Source organism: Mycteria americana, chromosome 8 (assembly GCF_035582795.1).
Source record: "Mycteria americana isolate JAX WOST 10 ecotype Jacksonville Zoo and Gardens chromosome 8, USCA_MyAme_1.0, whole genome shotgun sequence".
NCBI classification, from domain to species: domain Eukaryota; kingdom Metazoa; phylum Chordata; class Aves; order Ciconiiformes; family Ciconiidae; genus Mycteria; species Mycteria americana.
In genome coordinates this window covers 39,486,470-39,498,947 of record NC_134372.1, presented here as the reverse complement: position 1 = coordinate 39,498,947, position 12,478 = coordinate 39,486,470, and positions in this window count along the sequence as shown.

Sequence of the window (12,478 nt, the reverse complement as noted above, 5' to 3'; positions counted from 1 at the left end):
TGTATGTAGGTCATTGCAACTGCAAATTGATAATGATTGTTTTGGAGAACAAGTTTTGACAGTAAGAAAGGTACTATTTCTAATTTCATGTTAGTTTTGCTCAGTTTAACATGCAAAGCTATAATTATCCTATAGTGGAAAAGGATAACATTAAACTAGTTAGAGTGGGTTTGTTTTGGTTTTTTTTTTTTAATACAAATCATGGATTTAACTGCATGCTTCTTGGAATTTGTTGTAGGCCAATGAAAGCAACCTATCCATACTTGTGGTAAGGAAAAATAATGATTCTACCCGTTCTGAACTGGATCAGAGACATTTTCATCTCTCTGCAAACACAGATAATAGGCATTAATAAAAGTAGTGTTTTGTGACTTGGAGAATCAACAATGTTTAAATGAGCAAACTAAATGCATTAATCTGCTCCTGCAAGCACAATGATGTGAAGATTTGATAGTACATTTAGATGCAAGTCCTGCAATATTGAAAATATGTTGGAACAAACATCTTTGCAGGTAGTCTGTTTGGTTTAGATTAGATAGTTCTGCTTGGCGTTTGTTTTCTTTATTTCCATAGCAGTCCTGAGAAGCAATAGTCAAAAACACAGTCACACAAATTCTGTGTCTCAAAACGTGGTATTATGGGCGTTATGACTCTTAAGTAAAACATCTGAGGTTAAGCACTGATGTGAATACTAGAAAAAATATGATTTTCTTCCCTAAAACTTAAAGCTGGGGTTGAAATACAACTTTATCACTTTGTTTTTTCTCCAGAACTCTTATTCCATGTTCCTCAATTATGAAGCTTATTTATATTTAAGTATTCAGGCCTTCAACAATGTCTTTTTTTTTGTAACTTCTTTGTAAATAGTGAGGGGGATCACTGTTTTTGTAAGTAAAAATATTCATTTCACACTTAAAACTAATCTTTATTAAATGGATGAAAGAATGTTTTGGTTGCTGTACTGGAATCTGGCATTCTTTCTGCTGAATGCTCATATGAAAAGATGCCAGATTCCAGGTCAGAGAACATAAATGTTCAAGCTGGGGTAAAAGTAAATAGTTTGAGCAGGCGTTGTGAGTTTGCTTAAGCATTTATAGCTCTGTGGTTTTCCCACAATGGAAATAATTGTTAATACATAAAAGTAAGGACATCTTGATACTATTGAAGTTCCACTAAATTAACCAGTCAGCAGAGGGAGCATGAGTTCACTGGCCAAAATATCCAAATTGTGCTTTAGTTAATTTGACAATCTACATAAAAATATTTTAACTTTGATAGGCGCACATGCTCATATGTGTTCATCAGCAGTTAAAACATTATTGTAACATGCACATCAAACGTGTGTTTCAATTTTCTTAAAAATAATGCAAAAAACCCTACAAATACAACATCTATAGAAACATTGATTAAATCCTTGAATTACAACAGACCAGTGGCAAGGCAAGTGTTCATGTACTTAGTCTTCGAGGCTTAACAAACAAGTGTTTGTCTTTTTTTGGGGGGGTAAAGAGAAAATAAAATTATTTGGGACAGATTTTTTTTTTTTTCTTCCAAATGAAGATATTTGTCGAAACTTTGAGGAAGAGTTTTTTGGTATTTAGTTGAGCAGAGGTTCTCTGTTCAGAGATATAATTGTACTGAGAACTCAAAGTAGAACTGTGCACACCTTGTGGTTTTGTGAGAGATCAATTGGTCACACTGGTGATGTGTGCTCCTCACTACCACAAGCTTAATACTTCAGTAGAAAGTAGAAAAGTAAGAATCCAAGGTATGTGTTTCTCTTGGGGTTATAAAGCATGGTGTGACATGGAAAAAATAGTTTTTCCTTTATATCTGTTGTGGAGAGGTTAACCTTCAAAGAAGCATTATTGTCAAATAAAACACTTGAAATTTTACTGAATCTTTCTCTTTATCCTGAAGAACCAGTTCAAACGGCTATTGTCTCTCCAGTGGTCAGTGAGGTAAGAGTTAGTCTTATTTCTTACTGCATGTTAATTGCTGCTCAGGGACTTTACAGCCCATTGGCCTGCCCTACAGCACTATGCTAACAAGAAGTGGGGTGTCTACTTGAGTTTGGCTTCTTTGAGCCTGTGCTATCGGAGACTCTCAGAATGGTTTGACTGAAGCTCTTTAACAACTTGAAGGAAAAAGATGACTGGGAGTCAAGCAATTGTGGAAAGGAAGCAGAATTATGGTTTCTATTTGGGTTAAGCAAACTTAACTGGGCACTTCTAATTTCTTAAAGAGGAAAAAAGTATATTTTTTGCCTTCTGGTGAGCTTTTTTGATTTAGAAACAATGGAGAAGGGAAAAATGTGGTCCATGAGCAATGCTTAAAAAGGTACTGGAACCCTAGGCAAAAGATAAGTGGGTCATAAAGCATACTTCTCATGCCTCCCTGCTGAAATTTTGAAGCCAGTCCTATAGGGACTTGTTCTAGAGTAGATTGGTTAGGTCAGACTCTGACTTCATACTTCTCTCAAATCAGCCAAAAGATGCTAGCTGTGGAAATAGTTCTTCCTGGCTGTAGGCTACTGAACTGCATTAGAAACCAGCAGCTTACTGCCAGCTCAGGGGGGTTCTGGGCTCCGGTGGTGGAGCCTTTGACATGCTCTTTTCTGGTTTTGTTCAGTGTGCTTTGCTTCGTGCTCTCTGAAATGGTCTTTGTTGCTCTGAGGTGCCTCTTACATCACTAATTCACGCTCCGCAGTTCTGCGGTGTTTTTCTTAACAAAAAGGATTTCAATTTCAGTGCTTTACTGAATAAATCTTTGATTTTGTACCTGCAGAACCGAGGTTGGCCAGAAGATGTCATCCGAGCTTTGCAAAAGGAGAGCTGTGTTACGACTTCAGTCTCTCTTCGCCATTATATATGTGTCCATAACATAAATTTCAGGTGCTATTGAAAAACGGAGGAAAACTTCCCACCAATCACCTACACACATCTTAAAAATTCTATGTGATTTATTAGTACTTCCAACTTATGAACTGGGTAATCTAAGCAAGAGTTTGATTAACTTTAATTCTTTGCCAAAACCAAGTTTTAATGGCCCAAGTACCCTAAGTGGTTAAGCTTTGTGGAAAACAGTCTCCTTGTCCTGGCACTGCTAGATACAAGAACATGAAAGTGAAGCCAAGATGCACCTGTCTGAATTTCCTGAAGAGTCTTCAATTGCACAGGAAGAAAAGATGCTTCCTAAGCTGAGGAAATCTTTGCTCAACCATTAGCTGAGTGTCTAGCTCCTGCTGTCGTGCAGCTCAGAAACTGCAGGTGGCCACAGCTGCCCCGTGGCTATGCTATGGCTTAGGTTAAGCTGTTTTTGTTTGGACAAAATTCTAGTACAGAAATTACACTGGAAGGCTCCTGGAGGAATTTGCTGCTGTGAGGAGCTGGAGATCTACTGTTCAGCCTAGGTGTTCACAGAGACCTTGGTTCAACCTCATTGCCAGCTGGGATTCTTGAATAAGATGAGGGTTTGGGAAATAAATCAGTGTTTGGTTTGTTTAGCAGTGGAGGGGGTTTGTGTCGTTCAGCCAGGTGCGTATGTGAGTGATCCTACAAGCAGTTATAGAAAAGCTTTTTCAACTGTTTGCTGGTGTTACAGCAATGCAGTATAGCACAGCAAATATCAAAGATCTGAAGTGCTGGGCGATAAAGAGTAATTGTGTTGTCGTCTTTGTTATCACAGCTAAAAGTAATGCGTCCTCCTATCAGACCGACTTTACCTTCTGTTTAATCCCAAACTTTGGCCTGAGATATGTTTGAGTCTCTGTTTCTAACCACTTACCATGAAAGTCAAGTACTTGGACAATACTGGCAACTCAACTGAAAGATTAAAATGATGGGTGGTAGTGGAGCAGAATAAAGCTGTGGTGTTTGGGTTACAGAGTTGGTCCTCCATGGACTTGCTCCGCACATGGACTTGGGTCAGGTTCTGATCTCAAACCCATTTGATATATTTGCTAATCAGATCTGTGCTGTGCTGTCTCTCTGTTAAAAGTGAAATCTAGTAATTTGCCTAGATTTTGAGAGAAACTAGGTCATGATTAAAATCTTCCAGGGTTGGGGCTCATGTTACATCACCTTATTTTAAACAAAACAAAATAGTTATCTCTTACTGTTTGCAAGCATATGTAAAACAAAAGCTATGCATCCATCCCTAATTCTGATGTTGCCATGCATCAAGAAATTTACTGTTTGCCGGTGGTTTTCTTTGCTGTGATATCCCCTGTGAATTCCTAAGGCGTGTACATAGGACCTTTCTCTCATTTGCAGAGCTGTGTTTATGAATAAGAGATAATTGCTGTATTTTTTAAACTATAATAATAGTAGAGAGTAAATTCCCTAATGACCCTGATCCTTTTTCAAAAAACGTGCCTAGCACTGCTGAAAAGGTTAGTTATTTTTATTATGGCTCTGTTTAAAGTAAGCCCCCATGTCTTTGAAATCTTCAGCTATGGTAGAACAGATTGCACTAGTCAATAGTCTGGGTTTCTCTGGTGACATTATGCAGAAGAGGGTGTAGAACTCTTTGTAAAAACCACAAAAACAACGCAACATCACTGCCCTTTTACAGCTATGTTAGAAAAAGAAAAAGGGGATTCAATTTCATTTTGAATTCAATTTCTGTGTGGTTTTCCAACCACCTGACATAAAAGTAGGCGTACTCGGTTATCTCAATTTCCTTTTCCGGAGTCCTAATTAATTTTTTAAATGTGTTGTTTGGTTTTGGGTTTTTTTTTCCCAGTCAGGCTTTTAGAGGCATTCTAGTGTAATTTTCAGTGAATGCTAGTAATAAATATTTCTACTTTATTCACCTGCCAACTCATCTTTTATTCATCCTGCTGATGAAAACAATCTCCCATGAAATTTCTGTTGCTGAAAGAGTTCAAAAACTTTCCTGTTACAGATGTAATAGATCCTTTTTCACCTTAGTGTAAGAATTTTCTATTACTTTCTTACACATTTTTGGAGAAGTTAGGAATTGTAAAGTTCTGATGTTTAATTAGGGCAACAGAAATAATGCAACCCAGTAAATGTAGCAACAGGTGAACCTTCAGGAAGAACCTGCACTTACTTGATGTTCTTATTGCAAAATGCCCATGTTGCACCAAACAAAAACTGTCTGTCCTTATACTTCCTAAAAACTTCAGAGGTGTAGATTGGTGCAGCTGTACCTCAAGTCCTTACTCCTCAAGCACTGATGCGCTTGCGTTACGGCAGTGGTACCAAACACGCAGGAGAATGGTTACTTGTAAAGTTTTGTATCTTGGGAACTGGAGCTGAGAATAAATTAATTGGCAATGTGTATTGATGGAAAAAAGGAAGCACCCACAATGCGGACTCCCTTCCTTCTTTCCATGTAAGGTAAAAGCATGCTTATGTAGGAATTTGGGGAGATACCACTGAATGAAATCCAGCTAACTGATAATTTGTTTTTCTTACTTGAGTTGAAATTGGTAATTTATGCAAACTCTTGGTAGCATGATCTCAGCTTAATGGTGCTGTTTTATTAAAATTAAATTAATAAAGAACCAAGTGGTTCTTTATTAAAAACTAGCAAATCAAACTTAGCTGTAATCAAACAGCTTTTATAAGAACTGTAAATTGTTGCAGGAGTTTACATATCTAGATACAAATATAACAATTACTAAATACATTTGAAACAGGTTGTAGTATTCACCAGACCAACTGATTTATGCAACTTTATTATATATATGTGTGTGTATCAAAAAAACATCATTTGATCTACAGATGAAAAGCAAGAACTGTAGGCAAGCTAGTATCCTAGACAGTCATGAGTACAAGGATTTTGCTACTTTAAATGTATTTTCGTAATAGGAAAATGTGATTTTTATGCTCTGTGAAGAGAAAGGAGAGGTATGGATGTGCATCCATTTAAACTTTTATTTTTACCTAAAGAGGTTTTCTGTACTTGACTAGATGAAATCTTAGCCCCTTCAAGAGCTAAGTTCCTATGAACTTAGAGGCATGACTACATCTTTCTGACACATTCCTTAGGAACATGTCAAAGTCTGGCTCTGATTTTCAGGATGGTGTTGAATTAAAACAAAACATGCCAGTGATGTAGGCATTGCCTCTGAAGTCATATCTCTTGAGGCGCTGGTCAATAGGATCATTATCCTCTGAGCTGTGGCAGTGGATGAAACCAGTAGAGTAGAAAATAAACAAATGCCCACCTCTAAAAAATCATGGGATTTTTGATTCCCTGGCCTGGAGTAGAAAATGCACTGTTGTGCTCTCCCTTGAGATCACATAAGATTTCACTGCCCTACCATCCTGGGCCTCGGTCCAGCGCCACTTGACCTCTCCTTGAAAAACTTGGAAGGAGTAAGAGTGTGAAACTCCTGGATGTGTACATTCTAACTGCAAAAGAGATGTAGTTTTAGATGTGCAATACCCATGACTCTGATGATTATAGGTCTATATTCTTATGGCCGTGCAGAAGTATTTTAGCTACTGGCTGATAGAGTGTATTTTTGTTTATTGCTGACCAGTTCTTGAACTTTCCTTTTTTTTTTTTTGTAACAGAAATAGCTTAGATCAATAACCTATTAATAGTCTATTCAAGCCCAAAGTTCTATTCATCCTCACTCTCCAAACAAGAGGTATTTCCATTGTTCATTATTCTGTGCCACTTCCATTTCAACCCTGAACTCATAAATCATAAATGAGCTTGAAGTATTAATTTCCCTCTTTCAGCAGTACCTTTATCTAGTATTTGCTGACATGGCTCATTATAACTTATTTTTGAGCACAGTCAGACTTTGTTTTCTGAACAGATTAATTCATTGTTGGAAAGGTCTCTATAAATAGAATTTAGGGGCCACTAAAATGAGAAATTCTAGCTCATTAGGATCTCAGCTGGAACAATGTGATCTGATATACAGAAGTTTTGAGCTGATGAAATGAAAGCAAGGACTTAGCTAATTGGTTCTAAATCTTTAAATTACAAATGGGCTATTTTTGTATTACTGCTAAGGGTGATAGAAACCATCTGGAAAAGAGATATAAGCCAGCATGTATTGGAAGGAGAGAAAGGAGAAAAACTAGGGTAGTTAATATTAAGGAAAATATATGAAGTGTATCCAGTGGGATAAACAAATTACTTCTGGTATCTTCTGCTGTTCTGAGCTATCTTCTTCAGGTGAGGCTTGCATAAAATTAAAATCTTGTTAACCTCTGCCTATCTGCCTCACACATAAGAGGCAGATACATCTCCTCTGTCAACACTTGGTGCTGAAGTGGTAAAGTAAATTTATGGATATGTGACTCTATTTCAATATCTCAAGTAGGATTACTAATGGAAAATGCATGAATCCTCTAAACTATCTAGTCTCATGGAAGACTAAAGGCTTACTGCATCAGCCCAGAAATATGTCCTCTGGGAACACTGTGAATAACTGTGTGCACGTTCTGCTCTGAATAAGTGTCTGGCACACAGTGCCCTCCAGAAGTTGAAACTGTGGTGTTGGGGCAGGCATGAAGACTTCACCCTAATTCTTCCCTTACTAGCAGGCTTCAAACGTGGTTGAGTGCCAAACTAAGTCAGTTAGTTTTACTATCATGAAATAATGTCCTAACTAATGTCTTTGCTTCCTCTTTCCTTTCTGAGAAACAAAGCATACTGTGTAGGGTGACGACCCTATAACCTTGAGACACAGTAAATAACTGAGGAGGAGCCGTAGGCCATTTTTCTAGGATACATACATTTGCTATTTACGAATTACATTATCTCACTGTTTTCTACCATCCTCCCAGGACATCTTAACTTTAGCTTTTTTACTGCATACTGAAACCAGGTGAGTCCATATGTTGCCTCTAGAACCAACAGTTTACAGGAGAAATTGGTGACATGATTTTCTTTATCACTTATATATTTAAATTATTGTGCTTTAAATAAGGGGCCTGTGAAATATGGGTGAGATGAAACATGCAGGTATGGGATGGGATCTTTGAGTGGTAGCAGACCATTTAGCTGGTAATTAAAAAGTCAGGGAAAACCAGCTGTTAAGAACCATTTGTGTCTGTTATGGAAGTGTGCAGCTTGGAGATCCTTGTGATGGTTGTCCTGCTGTCCCCCATATGCAATGTACAAGAAAGTACATATACTGTAAATACCTAAAAAGGAACAAAGGGTAGAAAGGGAAACTGGTGAAGAAGTGAGAAAATTTGCTGAGATCAGATCATCGTAGCAGCAGATAAAAATCTGGGAATCCTGATAGCGTGCTGGCCCCTGCTGCTAGTTCACAGCTTTTAGCTCAGACTCTGTCGCATGGCATAGACAGGCCTTATGGAAGTCCCGCTTCCTCTTCCCAGGTATGGAATAAGTAAATTTCTTTGACATAAGGTATTTTCCTGTTCATATCCAGAATTGCAAAATTAATCTAGTTATACCAAGAACAGGCATTAATAAAAAATATAATTGGGAAGTCATGTTCTTATTCTCTTTAATCTTAACTCAAATGACAGGAAGAATGAATCCCATCTATCTTTTTTCTTGTGCTTGTCATTTCTATTGTTAATACATGTAACTTCGAAGTGATGTCTGTCTTTCCTCCTGTGTTTTTTGACACTTGTTTTAAAAATCATTATTTCAGTTCCCTAAAACAGGAAATTTCTTATGTAGCCGTGTAGATATATTTCTTTGACTAAGCATTTTGTGGCAAAATTAGAGCTGTTAAAATAGATAACTAGTGCATTCACAAGTCAGAAGAAGGAAAACTAAGGCTCAAAGATCACTGTATCCCCCTTTAAATTGTGTCTTATTACAATTTTCTGTCCGTTCTCCAAAAACTAAAAAAAACCCCAAGCTCCATGAAAGCAAATACTATCCTCTCAAAAACAAGCAAGTATGAATGGGCAGTCTATCTAAGCAGATTTTTTAGTGTTTGTGAAGCTCAGAGGACTTGGAGACTGTAGCAAAAACCTGCATACACAGTTCAAAACTACCATGCTCACATTCAGCTAACTTGCTGTGTATGTAGTATCCAAGCTGAAAGCACAAACTGACTTTTTAAAATCTATTTCAATTTTAGATTAAATTAGTGATATTAATTACACTAGGGGTAGCGTAAGCCAGGACTGATTAAGGAAAACAAAGTAACAGAAAATCGTGCACTGACCTGAAAAATGAATTTGGTGTGCTCATTTAAAAATTACTGAAGTATTTCTTGCATGCTTGTCTTTTTCCTTTGGTCTCTGTGGATTTGTAAACCTTATGTTCCTTCTTGCAAAGGATGTGTTGATTTACATTGTATACAATGCTTATGAAAGCATGAGGTTAAAAATAATGTTTTGTCTAAATTTTTTTAGGCATGCACACTAGATACTCATTCTGCTGCGACTTGTCCTTATGTGAGGAAAGAATGTATTTGATACAGTGGGAAAAGAACAATCATAAAGTCCAAAACATTAGCAAGCAATATTAAATTGGGATTATTCAATATGAAAGTCTTAATGGTGTATCTTGTGTTCTTAAGTTAGTGGATTAAATATAATAATACACATCCTTAAAACGTATATACTGTGCTCACGGTTGCTGTCTCTAATCAAAGTTGCCAATCACCATTACTTCACTAAGTAGTTCTATGTATAGATGTTGACCCGCCTTATTAGTCAGCAGCAGCCAAGATAGTATGTTACCATCTGACTCATACCACATTTAGTTGGATACTGATGGATGAGTGAATTGTTTCAGATAAAATAAGAAACTGCTTACAAGTGGTGGTGTGTTAAACTAGGCCCTTTTGCTTTGTGAAAATGCCTTGTTAACAGGTATGATATTGTATAGTCTAGGTGAGAGCACAGTACTTTTCCTAATGTACTCCCAATGTGTCCTTGGGAGTTGGCCGATTTCAAAAGCCTGGATTTCAAAGCTGTACCAAAACAACTTTGGTGCACATCAGACAAATATCGAGGTTAGGTCACTGAACCAAAACTCCAGTTATTTCTTAACCATCTCTGGTCATGCAATTGTTAACACAGACAAGCTAGGGAGCCAATTTTAAGAAGCTGTTACATTTCATAGTCTTAAATCTTTAAAAGATGATGATTCACAACCTTTATTCATTAATGGGCATCTGATTCATCGCTGGTTATAGTGGAAATAGATTTTTATATTGCAGTATAATTGTTCATACTGCTTTATAAAGACTGTGCAATTATTTCTATTATTGATGTCTAATTGGAGGATTTATAGCTTGTCTGTAAAACCTATAACCTGCCAAGCTACAGCATTAGAGCGGTCTCTATCTGGAAGTGGTTTAAGGTGGTAATTTGTAATTTATGAAAAGGTTTTTCTTTAAAAAATGTTTTAAAGCATTCACAGCCTTTTCAGTAGCATATAGAACTTTAATTTTCATTTTAAAAGGAAAAATGCAATAATTTTCTGTTGGTTTAGCTAAACTGAAATGTTTCATAGTCACACGTTTCACAGTCTCACACACTCTGATTTTCACAGGATAAAAATTGGAATGTATGGAGGTAATCAACAAAATATTGCAGGGAAATAAACCCTGCAATTTTTTTTTCCTCAGGGAATGCATGAAAAAACCCTTAATTTTCTACAAAAAGGCAATTCAGAACTTCCATCAGCGCTTTTTAAAGTTAAATGGCTTATTCAGGAACAGCTTAGATGAAACTAATAAAAAAGTATTAATTTTTAAAGTTTCACTGTCTATAACTTGAGCAGACCTATTGAGATTGAACCATGACAATACAGTGCCATCAGTCTTTAAGGCCATGTTTGGTTTGTCTGACCTTGTGAAGAAACTTGACACTTGTGCCATAACTGGATTTGAAACACGCTGCACCGTAGAAATTTGGATCATTCCTTATTGAAAGCTTGCTCATTTCAAATCTGTTTATGAATGGTCACTAGCTAGAGGCTGACTTGTATTAGCAATCATATGGTGGGGTGTTTTGTTTTGTGGTTGGGTTTTTTTTTTTTGTAGTGTTAGTGCACATTTTACTAAATTGCCTGGGAATTCCAGGGGTCTAGCATGCTGCTGGGAGAGCTGAGCTGACTAATGGCGCCAGATTGTGAATGTTCTTTGCGGTCTCAAGAAACTGACTCATTTTGGGATACTTTTATTCATAATAAGAAAAATATTAGTAAAAGCATATCTGACATTTAGCATTTATTATTCCCATAATTTGGTCCAAAATGCTTTGTTTAGCTTTCAGATAGTCTTTGGAAAGTCATAACTATTAGTTTTCCCTTACTGAACATGCCTATTTCAGAGACTGAGACTGCTGAGACAGGATGTTAGGAATTTTGCAAAAGTCCCTGTGTGTTTTGGGCTGATGGAGTTTATGCCAATGATACCGTAAAGTAATTATCTGATAACAGATTTGTCCTGGTCACTAGGGCAGAACGTTTTCCTTGTTGTTATGAAATGATTGTTCGAAATGACTGTTCCTTCTTTGTTGCAACATCTGTAGGGAGTGGGTGAAAACACGATGTTAAAACCTGGAGTTTTTATGGGTAAAAGTAAATCCATTACAAGCTTTCAGATACCCTGTCTTCAATATCTATTTCTGTCCAAAGACCATACAGTAAAGCTTAAAAAGATGCTAACCGTAAACTTCAAGAAAATGGAGAAGTCTTTAAGGCAAAGGATTCTTTGATGTACCTATGTGATTCTGATCTCACTTTTCAAATATAAAATCTCTGTTCTTATACCACTGAGTACCTGAAGACGACTTCGACTAGCTGAGTAAAATCCACTTGTATCAGGTAAGGATTGATGGTCTCCAGCATTATGGTTGGTGTGGAAGCTTTATCTCTGTCACCTTCTGTAGGTTCTCGCTGAAGCTTCCATCTCTGACATTCAATCCTCATATCCATGAACATTTGGGACACTTGATTTTCATGATGTATTTTTTACAATTCTGATGACAACTCTATTTCTATTTCATGTGTTTCTTTTTACTCTTCAGGGCTTGTTATTTCTTTCCCACGATTATCATTCAAGTTTCTTACGGAAAAAGTTCTTTCAATGTGAAGGCATTTTTTTGGTTGTAAAAGCACAAAACCAGGAGCAAAACTTTTCCATGAGTTATGTTCAGGAGATATGACTGACTAAAGTTATATTTATGTGAACAGAAATCATCTGAAGAGCTCTGAACATCCGAAATACTGCTGAGGCTCTTCACAGTATTCTCCTCCTGTTGCTGGAACCTTGACTGAAATACGGCATTTTCCAACTCTGCAGAGTTCCCACTACTTTAACAGTAATTATGAAAATGTAGTCTATGTACTTCTAACTTTATTTGCTTTTCCAACAATCCTCTATGTATTTATTTTTTAATATAAATACAGCTGATTGATATGAGATGTTTGACCTTTTGCTATTTTCTTCTGAAATAGTAATTGCTGTCAAGATGAAAGCATTAGGAGGGTTGGAAAGAAAACAGGCTCATATCTGTTTTTATATATAAACATATTTTAAGCT